We start from the raw sequence: 16,468 nt of genomic DNA on the forward strand, positions 1-16,468 counted from the left end.
GCCGCCACTGACTGAGTGGATAGACTGACCCACACTTTGGTTCTCATCCCTGGTATTGTGAACCAGGTGTGACCTCGGGCAACTTGCTCGCCCTCTCTGTGCGTCATTTTTCTTACCTTTCAAAGCACAGTATGAACCCCAGTAGGGTTTGTTAGGAGAATAACGGAGTAATGTGTCTGGCAAGAAGTCAGAGCCCCATAGGTGTTGTTATCACCATTGTTATTAAAACAGATCCGGGAGACACATCACTTCCCCTAAAGACTGTTTTCTTTTCTCGTGTATTTCTTACATCCATCCACCCACCCCCCATCCATCCATCCAACCATCCATCCATCATCCATCCATCCATCCTTCCTTCCTTCGTTCATCCATTCATCCTTCCATCTGTCCATCCTTCCATTCTTCCTTCCTTCCATCGTCTATCCATCCATCATCCATTCATCCTTCTATCTATCCATCCTTCTTTCTATCCTCTATCCTTCCATCCATCCATCCATCCATCCACCCATCCATCCATCCATCCTTCCTTCCATCATCCGTCTGTCCATCCATCCTTCCTTCCTCCCTTCCATCATCCGTCTGTCCATCCATCCTTCCTTCCTTCCATCATCTGTCTGTCCATCCATCCATCCTTCCTTCCTTCCATCATCCGTCTGTCCATCCATCCATCCATCCATCCTTCCTTCCATCATCCGTCTGTCCATCCATCCATCCATCTATCCACCCATCTATCCACCTTTAATGAACACCTTTAGTGTACTGGGCACTGTTCTAGTTTTAAAAAAATTAGAAGAATTTTTTTCTGAAGTCACATGACTCATTATAGAAAATGATGCCACCTGAGGCCCTGAAGGCAAAGGGGGGGGGGGGTGTCAGAGGACCTTCAAGGGCTCCTTGAGACAAGGAGGTTCCAGGCTAACAGTCAAGGGACAGCTGGCTGGGTGGGCGCAGATACAGAAGGAACCATAAGGCGGTGGGGGCTTGCCTTCCCCCCCCCAGCCCCCTCCTGCTGGGCTCACACCTCCTGCAGACAGAGGGACACCCTTGTGTTCTGGGCCCCTGGCAGACAAGGAAGGGGCTTCACCTGCTCCTTGAGGGCCCCTCCCACCTCAAGTGCTTATCACAGCTTTCACTGGGGTCTTCAAGCCCCTCACAGGTGCCCCAGACAGTGGCCCCCTGGCCCTTTCTCCCAGCTCCATGCCCATTCTTGCCCCACATGCCTCTGCCTCACCGTTCCCACCTTGGAACTTACATGGTCCATTTGATTTAATCCTTCCCACACCCCTTGAAGCAGGGCTGTGGTCTTGTACCCTATAGGCTTGGAAAGGGGACAAAACCTGGCCGGGCCTCACGTCGGGGAAGCACAGAAGGGGTGGAGATTTCCAAGACTCTCGTGGACTAGGTCGGAGCGCTGGCCAGAGCCTCTGACCTGCAACACTGGCCTTTGTCCCTCCCGGATGGGCCCCGGACACTCGGCCTGCTGCCTCTGGCACTGTCACGGCTGCCTTGGGATCCGGAGGCTCTCAGGTGTGGACGCTGCTCCGAGGCCGTGCTCCAAGGAGGACGGCGGTGTCATTGGGCCAAGATGTCAGAGCACCTGGGCCCATGAACCGCCCTGCCCGGTGCTGACAGGCAGGTGCTGGGTTGCACAGGAGGCTGGAAAGGGATGGTCAGAACCCTGGGGAAAGGCCCTTTTCTTTTCATGATAAATGCTCCTGCGAGAAGCACAGGCACGTGTCACTGTGCCACGGGCCTGCAAATGGCTTCAAAATTGGGGGCATTTGTCCTGAAAATGTTTATTGCCCTTTTGAGACACACGAAGGCCTTGGGACATACAGCATGTTGGGTGGAAAGCCGGGTGGCCCCCCAGGGGCTGACCTCACACAGTCTGGGTCAGGTAGAGATTTGGGTCGGGTTTCTCAAGAACAGCCCAGGAGGGGCTGGGAGGCAGAGGGGTCAGCGACCCATGGGCCAGGGGGCTACTCCTATGGGACAGAAGAGCCTGGATGGAGGGCTTTTGTCTCACCCTCATGGGACCAGCCTCATGCTCAGATGGTGGGAGCTGAGGGGCAGTGGAAACTGCCCCTGAGCAGAATGCCCAGGGCCAAGCCAGGCCAGGCGGGCAGCCAAGACCTGGGACAGCTCTGTGCCCATGAACCCTTCCTTACTGGCATCACCATCATATCCCCATTTTACAGACAGGGAAACTGAGACTTTAGCTTACCCCAACGCAATCTATTCCCAAGTGGAAGAGCCAGGCCCTTTGGAGGTGGCTGTGGGCTTTTGAGACAGTGCCTTCTACGTCTGGTACCCGGGAAGCCAAGCGACAAGGCTGAGCGTCCTGGGCCAAGGATGTGGAGCAGGCCTTTCTGGGCCCCAAACTATGCCAGGCCCGCTGCTCCCTGGGCTGCTGCAAATGCTCCCACCCTCACCTGGATAACTCAGGCTCACCTTCTGGATTTCGATGGAGACTTTCTCCTTGGAGAAACCCCCCTGACTAAGCCAGGGGCCACCTCTGCTCCCTGCGGCATTGCCTGTCACTGCCACATCACTCCCCGGTCTTGCCATTTGGCTCCTGTCTGGCTCCCCAGCCAGACGCCAAGCTTGCCAGGCAAGACTTGGTCATCTTGGGGTCTCTGGCACGTGCTGGGGTCTCCAGAGCATCTCAGGGTCCGCAGAGCACCCTGGGGTCTCCAACACAGAGGAGAGTAGCCACTAAACCGTGGTTTCAACACGCTCCCGGCCGTGGTCCCCTTTGCTACCCCTCGCTCAGCTCTTTCCAAAAGGAAAGAGGTCATACTCCCCTGAGCCCCCCTCCCACTGTTCCTGACCTTGTCCTGGGTCTGCTCAGGCTTCCCACAAGTTGCTTCTACAGAGAGCAGCACAGAGTGGCTGGGATCCCCCGGGGCCTGGTCTAGAAAGGTGTCGCCCTGAAAACCCAACTGTGCCAGAAGCCCCCAGTCAAAGTCACACGGTGGCCAGCGGAAATAGACAGCATCTGGTAGCCCTCAATGACCCCAGGGCCCCTCCGGGCACAGTCTGGCTGCAGCTGTGGGTTTCTCTGTCCTTCCTTCACCTCCAAATACAGCCCAGCAATTGATTTACTTCACAGCGAAGCAGGGGAACAAATGAAATAGGTTTTCATTTGTGGGATCTTTCCAGGCACTCAATAGTTTAAAACCATGCCATATGAAGCCAAGGGTAAAAGCAACACGTGACTGGGGCGCCGGGGTGACTCAGCCGGTTGAGCGTCCGGCTTCGGCTCAGGTCATGATCTCGCTGTCTGTGAGTTCGAGCCCCATGTCGGGCTCTGTGCCGACAGCTCGGAGCCTGGAGCCCGCTTCGGATTCTGTGTCTCCCTCTCTCTGCCCCTCCCCGACTTGTGCTCTGTCTCTCTTTCTATTAAAAATAAATAAAATGTAAAAAATAAAATTAAAATAACGTGTGACTCGTGTCTTGCAAGAGCCTTGCTCTCGCAAATGGACATCACACACCTCGAGTGTCCGGCTGACTCGAGCCCAACCTCACCGTCCCACGCCTACGGCTCACCTGAGTTCCCCGGGGAAGGTGGGAAGGAGGAGTGTGCTGGGGGGGGAGGGGGGGCGGAGGGGCGGTCACGGGTGCACTGCCCGACTGCAGCCACCAGTCCTTCCACCCTCGCCACCTCCGGGTTCGGCAGACCCGGCAACGTTTTGCCGTCACGGAGCCGGCTGGTCACGGTGATGGAATGAAGTCGGAGATACGGGCCTCGTCCTGGAAATGACTCCGCGCAAGACGTGGCATTTGGGCTGCCGATCAAATAGCCTTTCGCCTGATGAAATCGTGTGCCTCTGCGGCAGAAGCGGACGGGGGCAGTCGGGAGCATGTGAGAGCAGCTCAGAGGCAGGGAGACACATTCACCCAGCACCTTGCAGTGCTGGAAGCCAGAGAGGCAAGAGCCGGTCCGGGCCCCCCGGGAGTAACTGGAATGTGCAGAGGGATTGCACCACGTCCTGTGGCCGTGTGACAAAAAGCACCACAGAACACAGAAGTGTGTCCTGGAGGCCAGATGTCTGAGGTGCTGGCAGGGCCGTGCTCCCCGCAAAAACTCCCGCGGAGGGTCCTTCCTTGCCCTCCCCCGGCTCCCAGGGGCTCCTGGCGCTCCTGGGCGTGTGGCTGCCCCACTCCAGCCTCGCCTCCCCGTGCTGTCCCTGTGCCTCCTGCAAGGATGCCAGTCCTTGGATTTAGGGCCCGCCTACTCCGGCCGGGCCGTGTCTTAGCCCGTTATACCCACGAAGACCCTATTTCCAAATAAGGTCACCTCACAGGTCCTTGAGGGTTGGGATTTGAGCCTCTCTTTTGGGGGCCCAATCCAACTCAGCACCGTGCTCCTTAAGGGCCCGGGAGGAAAGCTTCAGGTCTAAGGCCTCCCGGTGGGAGGGCAGAAAACAGGGGCTCAGACGGACAAGGTCACACTAGGAGTCGGGTCCCAGCAGGCCGGAGTCCACTATTGTCCCCAGCTTGTTGATGACAAGGTGAGCCCATGGCCTCATAGGGGACGCCAGGGCAGCCCTCCCGGATGGGGAGACCACCTCTTGTTCTGGGCAGCGGAGGGCTCCCGACAAAGCCTCACGCGGCACCTCCTCGCCTCCGGTCCCAGCCGCCGCTGACCCCCAGGCTCATCAAAGAGAGACACGTCACCTCTCAACGCGGCACCGCAGCCCCGGGCTTTGTGCGCAGGAACAGTCCCGCCTCCTGGGAGAGGGAGAGGGCCCAGGCGAGGACCGTCCTCCCCAGCTGCCAGCGTGAGCAAGGGGTGGGCTTTGGGGAGGACCTTCACCCCCTCGCCTCCTGCAGGATTGCCAAGGGCTTTGTCCTCACCACCTCTCGCTCCAGCGCCCTTTCCGGCCCAGACGGTGAGCACCGCGTGGTTTGACGCACGAGGGGCCTTAGGTCACCAAGACTAAGTGATGTGCAGAAGTCACCAGCGAGGACAGGCCTGGCTGAGGCCCGATGAGCGTCCTTCCGACGGCCAGCACAGGGCACTCTCCACTAGAATTTTGGGGGGCTCCAACCAAGCCACTGGGAGCAGACACGGACTGAGGGGTTTGAGGACAATGCCAAACGCCACTGTCTGGGGCAATGCTAAAAGATGCAGGTTCTGGTGTTTTCATATTAAAAACAAAAGCAAAATAGTGCCCCCCGGACCAAGCTTGCCCGTCACCCCATGATCATCTTGGTCATGTTTCTGGGAGAAGCGTCTACACTCGCTGTCTGCACCACCTCCCCTCCCGTTCACTCAAAACCACCTCCAATCCCCACCCAGCCGCGCCCAGCCACACACCGAGGACCCCCTCGGGGCTCCATCCTGTGGACACGGCTCCCCCTGGGAGCTGATCTGCTGTCTCTGCAGGTCCCACACCAACCACCTTTCCAGAACACTCCATCGTTTCCTGCTCTCACCCCTCCCGGTGTCCATCACTGGGTTCTCCCTCCCTGGAGGGTCTCAGGGCCCCCCTCCTCCCTCCCTCCCTGGGCAAATGCACACCCACCCTCGTGGGGAGGAAGCCCCTTCTGTGATGGTCAGTTTCACGGGTCAACTCAGCCAGGCTGTGGTTCCCGGCCAATCAGCCAAATACTCACTCCTCTGGACGTGGCCGCGAAGGTTATTTTGCAGGTGTGGTTAACATCTGTTATCATTTGACCTCCAGGGAAGCAAATTGCCCTCCATAACGTGGGTGGGACCTCATCTAATCCTTTCAAGGCCGTAAGAGCAAAACTGAGAGCAAAACTGAGATTTCCCGGAGAAGAAATTGCACCTCAAGACTGCAGGGTCGACTCCTGCCCGAGCGTCAGCCTGCCCTCGGGATCTTGTTCTTGCCAGGCCCCAGAATCCCATGCGCCGATTCCTTAAAAGAGACCCATATCTACCCCCTGCCTACCTACCTATCTACCCACCCATCATCCATCTGTCCATGCATTCTTTCTTCCTTCCTTCCATCCATCACCCATCCACCCACCCACCCATCCGTCCATCCATCCATCCCTTTGCCTCGGGCCTCAGTGGGTCACAGCTCCCCAAGGGCTGCACTCCTCACCCACTTCACCCCCCAGCCCTGTTCGCATCCCACCACCTCTGGACCTCCCACCTCTGGACCTGGGTCCCACGGTTCCACTGAAAGGCCTTCCTCTCCTCCTCTTCCTGGCCCTACCGATCCGTAAGAGCTGGTGTAGACACCACCTCCTCCAGGAGGTTCTCCCTGACCCCTGAGCTGAGCTGGGCACTCCTCTGGGTTTCACTCCTCTTATTACAGGTCTGGTCACATGAAACCGTTGATGAGCGTCCTTGTGTCCCGCACGAGATGGTGAGCTTTGGATGCTGTGAGATCCTCAGAGAAAAGCTGGGATCTGAAGGACCAGGAAGGACAGCTAAAGGAATGGGCTGGAGGGACAGCCCAGGCAGGGGACTGTGTTTCATTCGATGTTTTAACTCCAGTTCCTGGGGCCCTAACTCGTTCTGGAGAGTCCTTGGGGTGTCTCACAGAGAAAGATTTGAAAACAGTGATTAAGAAAGTGGGGTGAAGGGAAATGAGGTAGAGAATAGCAGGAACTTGGGGCTGAGGTCTTCCACTGACCCCTGCCCCGGGTGGGGACACCAGCCGAGGGCAGTCCCACCTGAGCCCCAGCAGAGAGAGGGACGGGCCAGTTACATGCCGTCCTGTGTCTACATGACTACAAACAGTTGCAGAGAAGAGGTGTGGCTGTCCTGTTCTTCTAGGTCCCGTGGGCGAGGAGCCTGGCCTCGCCCACACCCCACCCGGCAGCAGACCAAACCGTCCCTTCCTTCCTGTCCCCGTGGGGAGCTGGCCAGAGGCCTGGGTGCTGACTGAGCATCCAGGGCACAGAGGGCCTGGCACAGGGCAGGTGAGGAGCAAGTGTTTCCCGGAAGGAACTTGGCTGTGTTCATGAAGAGGCCGATTTTTCTTAATAGGAAAGTGGCACATAATTTCACGGAAAAGACTGGCTACTGATCACCTTAAAAAATAAAACTACTAGTTAACTTATCAGCAAAACGAGTTTCTTTGGAGCACAGCAGAGAATCGCAAAACCGCATCAAGTGCCCAGACTAAAACCACAGGTGAATCCTTAGAACCGTGGGGGCTCTTTTATAGTGGTGGGGGGGGGGGGCACTATTGTAAACTGAAAGTCTATTGGATGAAACTGGAGTTGGAAGTGTAGTGGCTTCTCATTGGCCGGGCTGTGGCAGTCTCTCATTGGCTGGGCTGTGGCAGTCTCTTATTGGCTGGGCTGTGCTAGTCTCTTACTGGCTGGGCTGTGGCAGTCTCTTATTGGCCGGGCTGTGGCAGCCTCTTATTGGCTGGACTGTGGCATTCTCTCATTGGCTGGAACTGTTGCTGGGGGAGGAGGAAACCTTCCTTCTTCCGGCTGGGTTAGTAAAATACTGGCCACAGTGGAATCCGCCTGCAAGGTTCTTCTCTTTCCGTTGGGTCTGCAATTGACGGGGAGGGAGTAGGGCTGAGAGCTCCCCCTGCTGGCCACCGGACTCCATTGTAAACCACATTTCCTTTACTAATTTTCACACTACCGTCCACTTTCCAGGATACTGTTGGGGAGGCGGCGGTGGGGGGTGGCGGGGAAGCTTTATTGTTTCAAGGCCCATCAGTCTCTGTTCACTGGCCCCTGGCAGTGGATTCCTCTAATTGAGGGCACAGCATCAAGGAGTCCTGAGTCCCAGCCATCCCAGCTTTTATGCCAGCCCACAGAGGTGGACAGACAATGCCCCCAGCAAAGACCACCCTGGCACTTTCAGCCAACACCAAGGGACAGAAGGGAAGGGACAGTTTCCCACAGGCCTTTAACCATACCCCACCCTTCCCGATAGCTGGGGTCTCAGGGTCAGAGGCTGTACAGTTTGTGATCATGATCTAATTAAGTATGTGAGCGTGGAGACCGTGGACAGCCCGTCAGGAGCTCCTTCGCCTCCGTGTCCTGAACTGCTGTTTATCTAACTTCCCCCTTCCCTTGCTCTTGCTTTCTCACAGTGCCCAGGTTTCTGTTCAGAGGCCACCACTCCTCCTCCACACAGCCCACGGACTTCCCAGCAGCCGGCCCCCACTCAGAAGGTTCCGATGGGTCTAAGGTTGACAAAGATCAGCTACGCCAGTCAGCACCCAGCGTTCCCTGGACACAGGACTTTCTCCAGGAATGGCACGTGACCCAGTTCAGACCAATGGCATGTGAGCAGTGGCTTGCTGAGGAATGATGGAAAAGACGTCCTCAGCCTGAGGACAGAGCTCGGGAAGACTCCCTCCGTCCTAGTCTGGATGTTGTGGTGGCGCATGTACCCCAGTGACAGCTGTTGCAATTTTGTCCCCACTCGGGGGGCCAGCCAGAGGAAATTGTGACAAAGTGGGGCCAGAGCCCCTGGATCCAGCCAATCCTGAGGCCCAGCTACCTCCGGACTTCCAGATCCAAGAGCCAAGGAAGACCTTTTTGTTTAAGCACTTGGATTTGAGTTTGTTGTTGTTTATAATACCCCCGAGCCCCTAAATCAACAGTGTTTGTGACTCACTGAAATAAACACGTTTAGAACGGTGATAGGGTCTCCCTCCAGATGGCACAGGGTTTGGATTGGTCCCGGCTTAAGCGGCAGAATCGTCCTGGGGGCCCTCACCTCTCACCTGCCCACACCCCGCCCCGGTCTGGCTGGCATGCTTGGGGAATCCCCGAGAGCCTCTGGCTTACCTGACCCCTCGTCAGAGCCAGAGAGAAAGGTGACATCTTTCAACTCTACTCCAGGCAAGACGCAGGGAGAAAAGGCTATCATCCACTGTATGTCAGGGAAACCCCTTAGAGGTGAGCTGAGAGATGAAAGGAGATGTGTGCCCCTGCAGGTGCTCCCTGGGTCCCCAATCCTCCACCCAACAGGGCAGACAGAAAACCATACAGACCGGGGTCAGTGTTCAGACTTTGTGCTGCCCGCTCTGTGGTCTCCGGCTCCGTGAGGTCGGCGGTCCTGGCCCAGGGTGGTCGGAGGGGATGGCGATGATTCCACCAGGGGACAGAGCAAAGGCTCTATTGAAGCTGAAACTTGCTAGCAAGGACCTCGTCCCAACGGACCACAAGGCAAAGAGTGACTGTACCGGGGGTCGTGATCAGCCCTCAGCCCGAGGAGCCGGGGAGGCCCCTGCCTGGTGGGGGCCGGAGGGCACGTCTGCCACGCACAGGATCACGGGGGTCTCACGGTTCTTCTGTGCCCCGGGACAGCGGTGAGTAGCGGCCAGTGATAGGGGAGTCCGGGCCCCCCTCCCAAGGCCGGCCGAGGGGGTGTGGTGTCTGTGGGGACAGGGGCGGGGGGAGGAGAGCACCCTCCTGAAATCCACTTTTGAAACCTGCACCTTGATTATTGTTGCCTCCTTTTTCCAGGCCCTTCGCAGGCTGTTGTGAAGGAGAAATGGGGGGGGGGGGGGTGGCTTGGGGATTCTTGCAAGTAACGAGTAGCCAGACCCGCGTTCTAAACAGCAAGCCATCTGCTTTCCTGCGTTCGGCCAGTGAGAGAGAGACCAAGAGAGACAGAGTGAGAGAGACAGATACACAGAGAGACAGAGGGACAGAGAGAGTGAGAGAGACAGAGGAGAGAGGCCTCTGCGCAGCACCAGGCTCATTCCAGCGGTGGGAAGTTACTGAGAGCAAACGCCGGGACGGGGGGTTCAGGTTCTGGTTCTGCTTCTGGTTCTGGGTAGAGCCACCTGACAGCCTCCTTGCGGAGGCAGGTGGGGGACAGAAGTCCCCCAGGGGCCAGGAGGACGGGGAACTTGACTGACTTAGCAGGGCTCTCTCTCTCTTGGCGACACGCCTCTGAGACGGGCCTGGCGGAGAAGGGACTTGAAGGATCCCAGCTACCGTCGGTTGAAGGAGGATCCTCATCGAGCACCCGGGGGCGGATCCAAACACGGCTGCACAGGCTTCGGACCCGCAGGCCACGCAGAGCCAGCGGGCGTCCAGGCCGAGCCACCAGCTGGCCGCCTCCTGGCGAAGGCATTGAGTTCATCATTAAAGGGCTTGGTTTGGAGAGGTGACAGAATTGTTTCGAATTCCGTGGGGTGAGTGCGTGAGCATTAAAATTCACATAACTGTGCACCCAAGCAAAGTACACTTTTGCGCATGAAAACTGGTAAAAATAATAAAAACAACAGCAAACAGGGGCCCTCCCAGTGCTGGACACACATACTTTATTCACATTCCTCGCCTGACTCTGTGCGATGATCTCTGTGCCCAGGTGAGCAAGCTGAGGCTGATCGGGAGAGAGGCCTTCCCAGGGTCACATTTCTGGAGGTGGCAGCTCAGGGACCGGAGACCCAGGCCCCCCCCTGGTGCCCTGCAGGGCCTGGCACGTAACAGGTGCACGGGGCCAGTCTGGGGTCTGGAATGTCGGCCACAGCCGGCCCTGCCCTTTCACTGCGTGAGGGCCGCAGAGAGCGGGAAGTGCCTGCCTGCTTGGGCCTGTCCTTCCGGAGAAGTCACTCCCGGTGGCTTATTGACCAGGATCTTCTGCTGCACAGCTCGCCTGCTGGACAGAATGGCCCGCAGCTGCCCAGAACCGAGGCCACCATGCCTGCCCCTTGGAGGTTAAGGCAGAGAGCGGAGGTCCCCGGTGGCCTGGCAAAGACAGCCCAGGCATTTGGGCCAGAGCAAGGGAAAGCGCCCGGCATGCCCCAGGGAACCTGTCCTCCCCTATGCTTTCCTCGGGGTCTCCTGGGCCCCCACCTCACCCGTGGCCTTGCTGTGCTGGCCTTCCTGGATCCTTGGAAGATGCAGCACTCGGGAGTGCTGGAGACCCGGGCTCAGCCCCAGCAGGGTCCCAGCTGTACTGTGTGACCCAGGCGAGCCTCCTGACCCTTCAGAACCTCAGTTTACTCGTCCATAAAATGGGGATGATGACAATGTGGTTGAGGAGAAATAAGACAGAAGAAGGGAAATCTCTAGGGGGTTAAGCTATCAGTCAGGACCTGCCCTGATGAGCAGCACCTGAAGGTTTCATATAATTGATTGATTGATTGATTGATTGATTTCAAAAGTCTTGGCCTGGGTGGCTAAGTCAGTTGAGCATCCGTCCAACTTCGGCTTGGGTCCTGATCTCGTGGTTCATGAGTTCAAGCCCCACATGGGCTCCGATGTCAAGCCCCACATCTGACAGCTCAGAGCCTAGAGCCTGCCTCCGATCCTCCGTCCCCCTCCCTCTCTGCCTCTCCCCTGCTCATACACTCTCTCTCTCAAAAATAAATAAAACATTAAAAAAAAAACCCAAAAAACTCTGGGACTCCGATGAAAAGGCAGTTGAGGGGACCTGAGGTTTCCCAGGTGGACTCTCGGGGGCAGGTGGGAGTGGGGAGGAGAGAACTCAAGCATGACCGCATGTCTGCTGGTCCATGGGCAATTCGCGTCACAACTGGGGACACCCAGGCTCAGAGAAGGTGAGCACCCTGCCTGAGGTCACACGGGCCTCCATCAACGGAGCCAGGAACACCACCGAGATCAAGAGATTTGTAATCACAGGCGCTTCTTAGTGGATCTCGAGGACCAAGAGGGCCACCAGAGCATTTATGAGACTCTCTCTCGTCTTTCCAGAAAATCAGGTCCCATTTGTCATTTGCTTACCAAGGTGCAAACAGACCTGCGGCGGTCCTGTGTTTCCTTCTCCAAATGAGGAGCTGACTTTCCGGGGCGGTGGGGGAAGGGAGCGGACCTTCCGGCAAGTCGAGACCTGGCCTCGGAGCACCGCCAACCGCCCGCACCGTGGACATCGCCTGCGCTTTGCCCCCTTCAGCCCCAAGCTTGCTGGCTCCGCTGCACAGACGGGGAAACCGAGGCACGAGGAAGGTGTGCCCCCAGGGTCAACCGGAAGCCAGCAAATGTCAGCGTCAATAGATGTGCAGACCCCAAGAGTGCTCGGTGCCACCACCATGGTGTGAACCGCCTTTCGTGCCTTCCCTCAGGTACATACCCTCCGGGTGAGTGGGGGGTGGGCCCTGTGGTTTGTGCTGGCTTATGAAACGTTTGTCCCACAGGCTCTGTGACTCAAGGGCTCTCGTGAGGCTGCGGTCAGGCTGTCGCCGGGGCCGTGGTCCCCTCCAAAGGTCCGCCAGGGGGGATCACTTCTGAGCTGGCTCACGCATGCGTCCCATTTCTGAGATAAAAACGGAAGCTTAGCGAGGTTAAGCATCTGACTCAAGAAAATACAACCTAAATTGTCAGGGTCAGGTGCATTTGTCTCCCCCCACCCCTCCCCGCAAGGAGGGTGCAGCCAGGGGACGGCTTGCGCCTGTCCAGGTGGGGCGGCATTTGCGGTCTCCAAGGGAGGGGACCTGCGGCCACTCCATGGGTGGATGTCGCTGCGTTGAGTCCTGGCATGGCCCGGCGGGCCCGGTTCCTGACTTCACAGATGTCCCTTAGGCCAGGACGGGACATCTGCCCAGGGTGTCCTACTGATGTCTGGAGCAGGGGGACCCGGGCCGGGTTTGCCAGCTGAAAGCCCTGTTTCTCTTCTCCGTCACTCAGCTCGCTGCCCGTCTCCAGCGGCTGGAGCTAGCACGCGGCTGTCACCGGGACGCAGTCAGCTGACGACCCCGTGATCCCCACTGTGTGGCTGGTCCCGAGTCCTGCCTGTGGGGTCCCGCCTGTGGGGTGAGTGGGCCCCACTCACCAGCTGTGTGAGTTCGGGCTCCCTGCGTCTTCTCTCCACCCTTCACTCTTAAGAGGGTGAGACCAGAAGCCCGACCTCCAGGGGGGCTTTGTGGACAGGTGGGGTGACCCATGTGAGCCCAGGCCGGGGCATTCTCATCCGTCGTTAAGCTAGTAATGCCGTTGCGTGATAAGAGTCGGGGATCCAGGGCGGGGAGAGAACCAGGCGAACCCCAGCCCGCCACTTCCTGGGTGAGCCATTGCTGTCACCAAGGAGGGGCGGTCATAACCACAGGGCCTCCGGCCTCCCCATGGGGGTGGCCCGCAGGGGACCCAGAGCCGGTGAACATATGGTCTCTGTGCTCCGTCTTCTGGTTTTCCACTAGAGGGCAGTGGCGAGTAGGAGCCGTCCCTCTAGGTTTGGACAGACATGGGGACATGGGACCCGCAGAGAGCTGGCCTGATGTCTGGATCTGGACGGGGAATACCGAGGCCCAGTTGTGCGGGGGATTCGTCCCAAGCCACTCGGAGAGAACCGTCCCCCAGGCTCCCTGGGCTCATCCGTGGGCTTGTTCACAAGGGTGTCGGGGGCCTCCAGCCTGGGGCCACTGAGCCCGCCGGCTCCAGGAGCCCGAATTCAAGTCCCTGCTGCCATTCTCAGGCTCACAGACCGGCTCAGATCCGCCTTCGTTCACAAACCTGCGTGCAAAAGACGGTCTTCATTATCAGGCTGGTCGCTTTCCCTGATTACGGAAATAGTCACCTTCAGGTTACGTTGTGAATGTTGTTTTCTCCAGTCTGATTTTGCTGCTTCCTCTAAAGAGCATTTTCAAAAGCAAAAAGGGGCTCCAGTCGTCCGCGGTCCGCCCCACCCCGGAGGATGCTGTGGAGGACGTCCTCCTGTGCTCAGTGACGGGCCAGCCAGGACCCAGCACCCCCGCCCCTCCACTGAGAGTCCCCGGCCCCCGCACAGGGGTGTGGGGAGGACAGCCCTGTGGCCCCATCAGAAGCACCACGCTCCGGCTCCTTGGGGCGTGCAGAACACCCTTTCAAGTGTACAGGTGGTTGTCCCCCTCGTGGTCCCCTGTTCCCGGCCTGTTTGTCTCGCTGGCCGCAGGGAGCTCAGTGCTGTGTATCCCACAGGAAAACAGGTCCGTGAGGCCCTTTCTCCACACACACGCTCATTTCCTGGGATCTCCTGGCTTCTGTGCATCTCCCTCACTCCGATGTGACCGCATGGGCCCTCAGGGCTGCCCCGTCCAGTCGTGTCCCCTCGGGGGACAGGTGGCCGGGCCAGCCCTTTAGGGCCCCGGCTGCGGAAAGGAAGGTGCCCTTGGCTTTACTGTTAATAAGCAGGATTTCTAATATGGTCTCTAAAGGACGGAGACAATAAATTTAGGGCTTAGGTGACTTGTTTTCAAGGGAGTTCTGGGCCCCCTGGCGCCTGTGCCCGAGGCGAGACGGCAGCCGGCCACCTCATCCACACCAAGGAGGCCCTGGGGCTTCTTACACGCGTCCTTAGCCCATCAACCCTAGGTCAGAGGGCCTGTGGGACACCGCTGTGTCGCCGACAGAATTCTCTCTCCAAGAGCAAGGACAGGCATGGCGCCACCCCACACGGGCCCCTCAGCCAGGACCACACACACGCAGGTGAGGAGGAGTCGTGACCCCCGTGGTCTGACCCACAGGGCTCCCAGCACAGACACTTCCAGCTTGCAAACAGGGAAACTGAGGCCCAGAGATGGCTGTGTATTGTCTGTATGGAGCCGGGATTAAAAACACAGGGCCCCTGGGGCGCCTGGGGGCTCCGTCGGTGAAGCGTTCCGACCCTTGATCTCGGCTCGGGTCGTGATCTCACAGTTCGTGAGTTCGAGCCGCACGTCGGGCTCCTTTCTGTCCGTGCAGAGCCCGCTTGGGGATTGTCTGTCTCTCCCTCTCTCTCTCTGCCCCTCCCCTGCTCTCTCTCTCTCAAAATAAAAATAAGCATTAAAAAAAAGTACAGGGGCCCTGACCCAGTGTGGTCCCGTGAGAGAAACTGCGAGGCCGGGGTAGGGGGTGGGCAGAGCTCCTAGACCCCAAGACTCCAGCAGGGGAAAGTCCCACAGTAGGACCCCTGCTTGCAGACTTTCGGGATCAGACTGTGTCCACATTGCTGTGTGGCCTGGGGCCTTTATTGTCCCAGCCGGCAGGAGGCCCAGGGCAGCCTGGTGGGGTGCTCAGAGCCTTTGAGATCAAAGGCGTGAGTGGGGTGCTGGCCCCCTGCAGGCCCTCACCCTCACCACCTCTACGCCCCCCCGGGCTGGTGACCGGCATCCTCCCCTGGGCACCGTCCGAGAGCTTGGAGGATCCCCACGGGCCCCAGGACGCCCGACAGGTTCCTGGGGACCGAGCCACGGGGCTTGGCCGCCGGGCCCCCACTAGGCCCGGGAAAGCGGGGTCACAGCTCAGTCCCTGCAGGATGCCACCTAGTGAATCGGTGGAGCCCCCACGTGACCGTGGGCATTGGGAAGCTCCCCGGCCCCGAGTGGGCCAGGCGGGAGAGCCGCCCCATGCAGCCAGGCTCTTGGAGCTTCCGGAAGAGCGGGGCTCTGGCTTCCTTATGTGATCTCTACCCCCTGGATCCTTGAGAGGAATTCAGAAGTCTCTAGGCTGCACGTGCTGAGGGCAGCTGGCGGTGGGTGGCCCTCACGGGGGTGGCAGCTCTGGGACCCGGCCGTCCTCCCTGGAAGGAGCCCCGTCCGGCAGCACCGGACACACGGACAAGCCCGTGAGGCTTTGCGGGAAGGTCTCTAGACTGGACAGCGTCGGGGCCGCCCGGCCGGTGCCATCGGCTGTCAGCCGGCAGGGCCGTGCAGAATCCTACCCCGCGCTCTCACAAAGCGGAGAACGCCTCAGACACTGCCTAGGTCATTCGTTCACGCGTCCCCACGGGTGACGAGGACGGGCGCTCAGGCCCCACAGCCCAGCGTGTCCCGACTCCTAACTGAGCCAGTGACTCCCTGCCCACCTCCGCCCGTGACGGCACGAATCACCTCCCGTGGCCGAGAGTCACCGGGATGCCTGGTGAAAATGCACAGCTGGGGTGCCCGCCCCCAACAGTCGCGAGCCGCTTATCCTCACGAGCACTGACGAGGTAGGGCAGGTGTCTGCCTCCCTTCGCGGTCAGGGGTCTGCGGAGGGGACGGGGCCGGGCGGGTCAGCACCCACCTGTCGCTTAATCTGAAGGTAGGCGTGCCCTTTGGGGACGGGGGTGTCAAAGGTCACTTGGGAACTTGTTGAAAATCCAGATTTCTGGGCCGGACCTTGGAGTCTAGACTCCAAATTTCAGGACACGGCAGGTGACTCATCATGAGCAAATATGGGCTTCTCTGGACCCCACACGAGAGACCCTGCCCCCCTTCGCTGACCCACTGCTGACCTCACGCTGGGCCCGGCACACAGTAGGTGTCCAATAAGTGTTTGCTGAGTGCCCCAGCCGGCTGCCCCCAGGCCCGGCTACAGGAAGCAGGGCCCGCTGGAGGGGCGAGCTCTCTTCAGCCCAGCTAAGCGGTGGGTTGTCCCCGCCCCCTGCAGCCGTTCAGGGGCCAGGCCTCCCTCCTCCTTGAGGGTTCCTCCCCCCCAATTCCCCGCACACCAGGCCTGGAGCCTGCACTTCCCCCCAGGCCACCCCTCCCCTCCCAGCTCGGGAATGCTGACCGGGGACTTCCGAGCAGATAAGGAGGAGGAAGGTCAAGGGGGAGGAGACTCGAGGGGCGGGCCGTAGTCGTGGGCGTGACCAATGACCTGG

Source organism: Panthera pardus, unplaced genomic scaffold (assembly GCF_024362965.1).
Source record: "Panthera pardus isolate Hobbes unplaced genomic scaffold, ASM2436296v1 HiC_scaffold_13, whole genome shotgun sequence".
In the NCBI taxonomy this organism is placed as follows: Eukaryota; Metazoa; Chordata; class Mammalia; order Carnivora; family Felidae; genus Panthera; species Panthera pardus.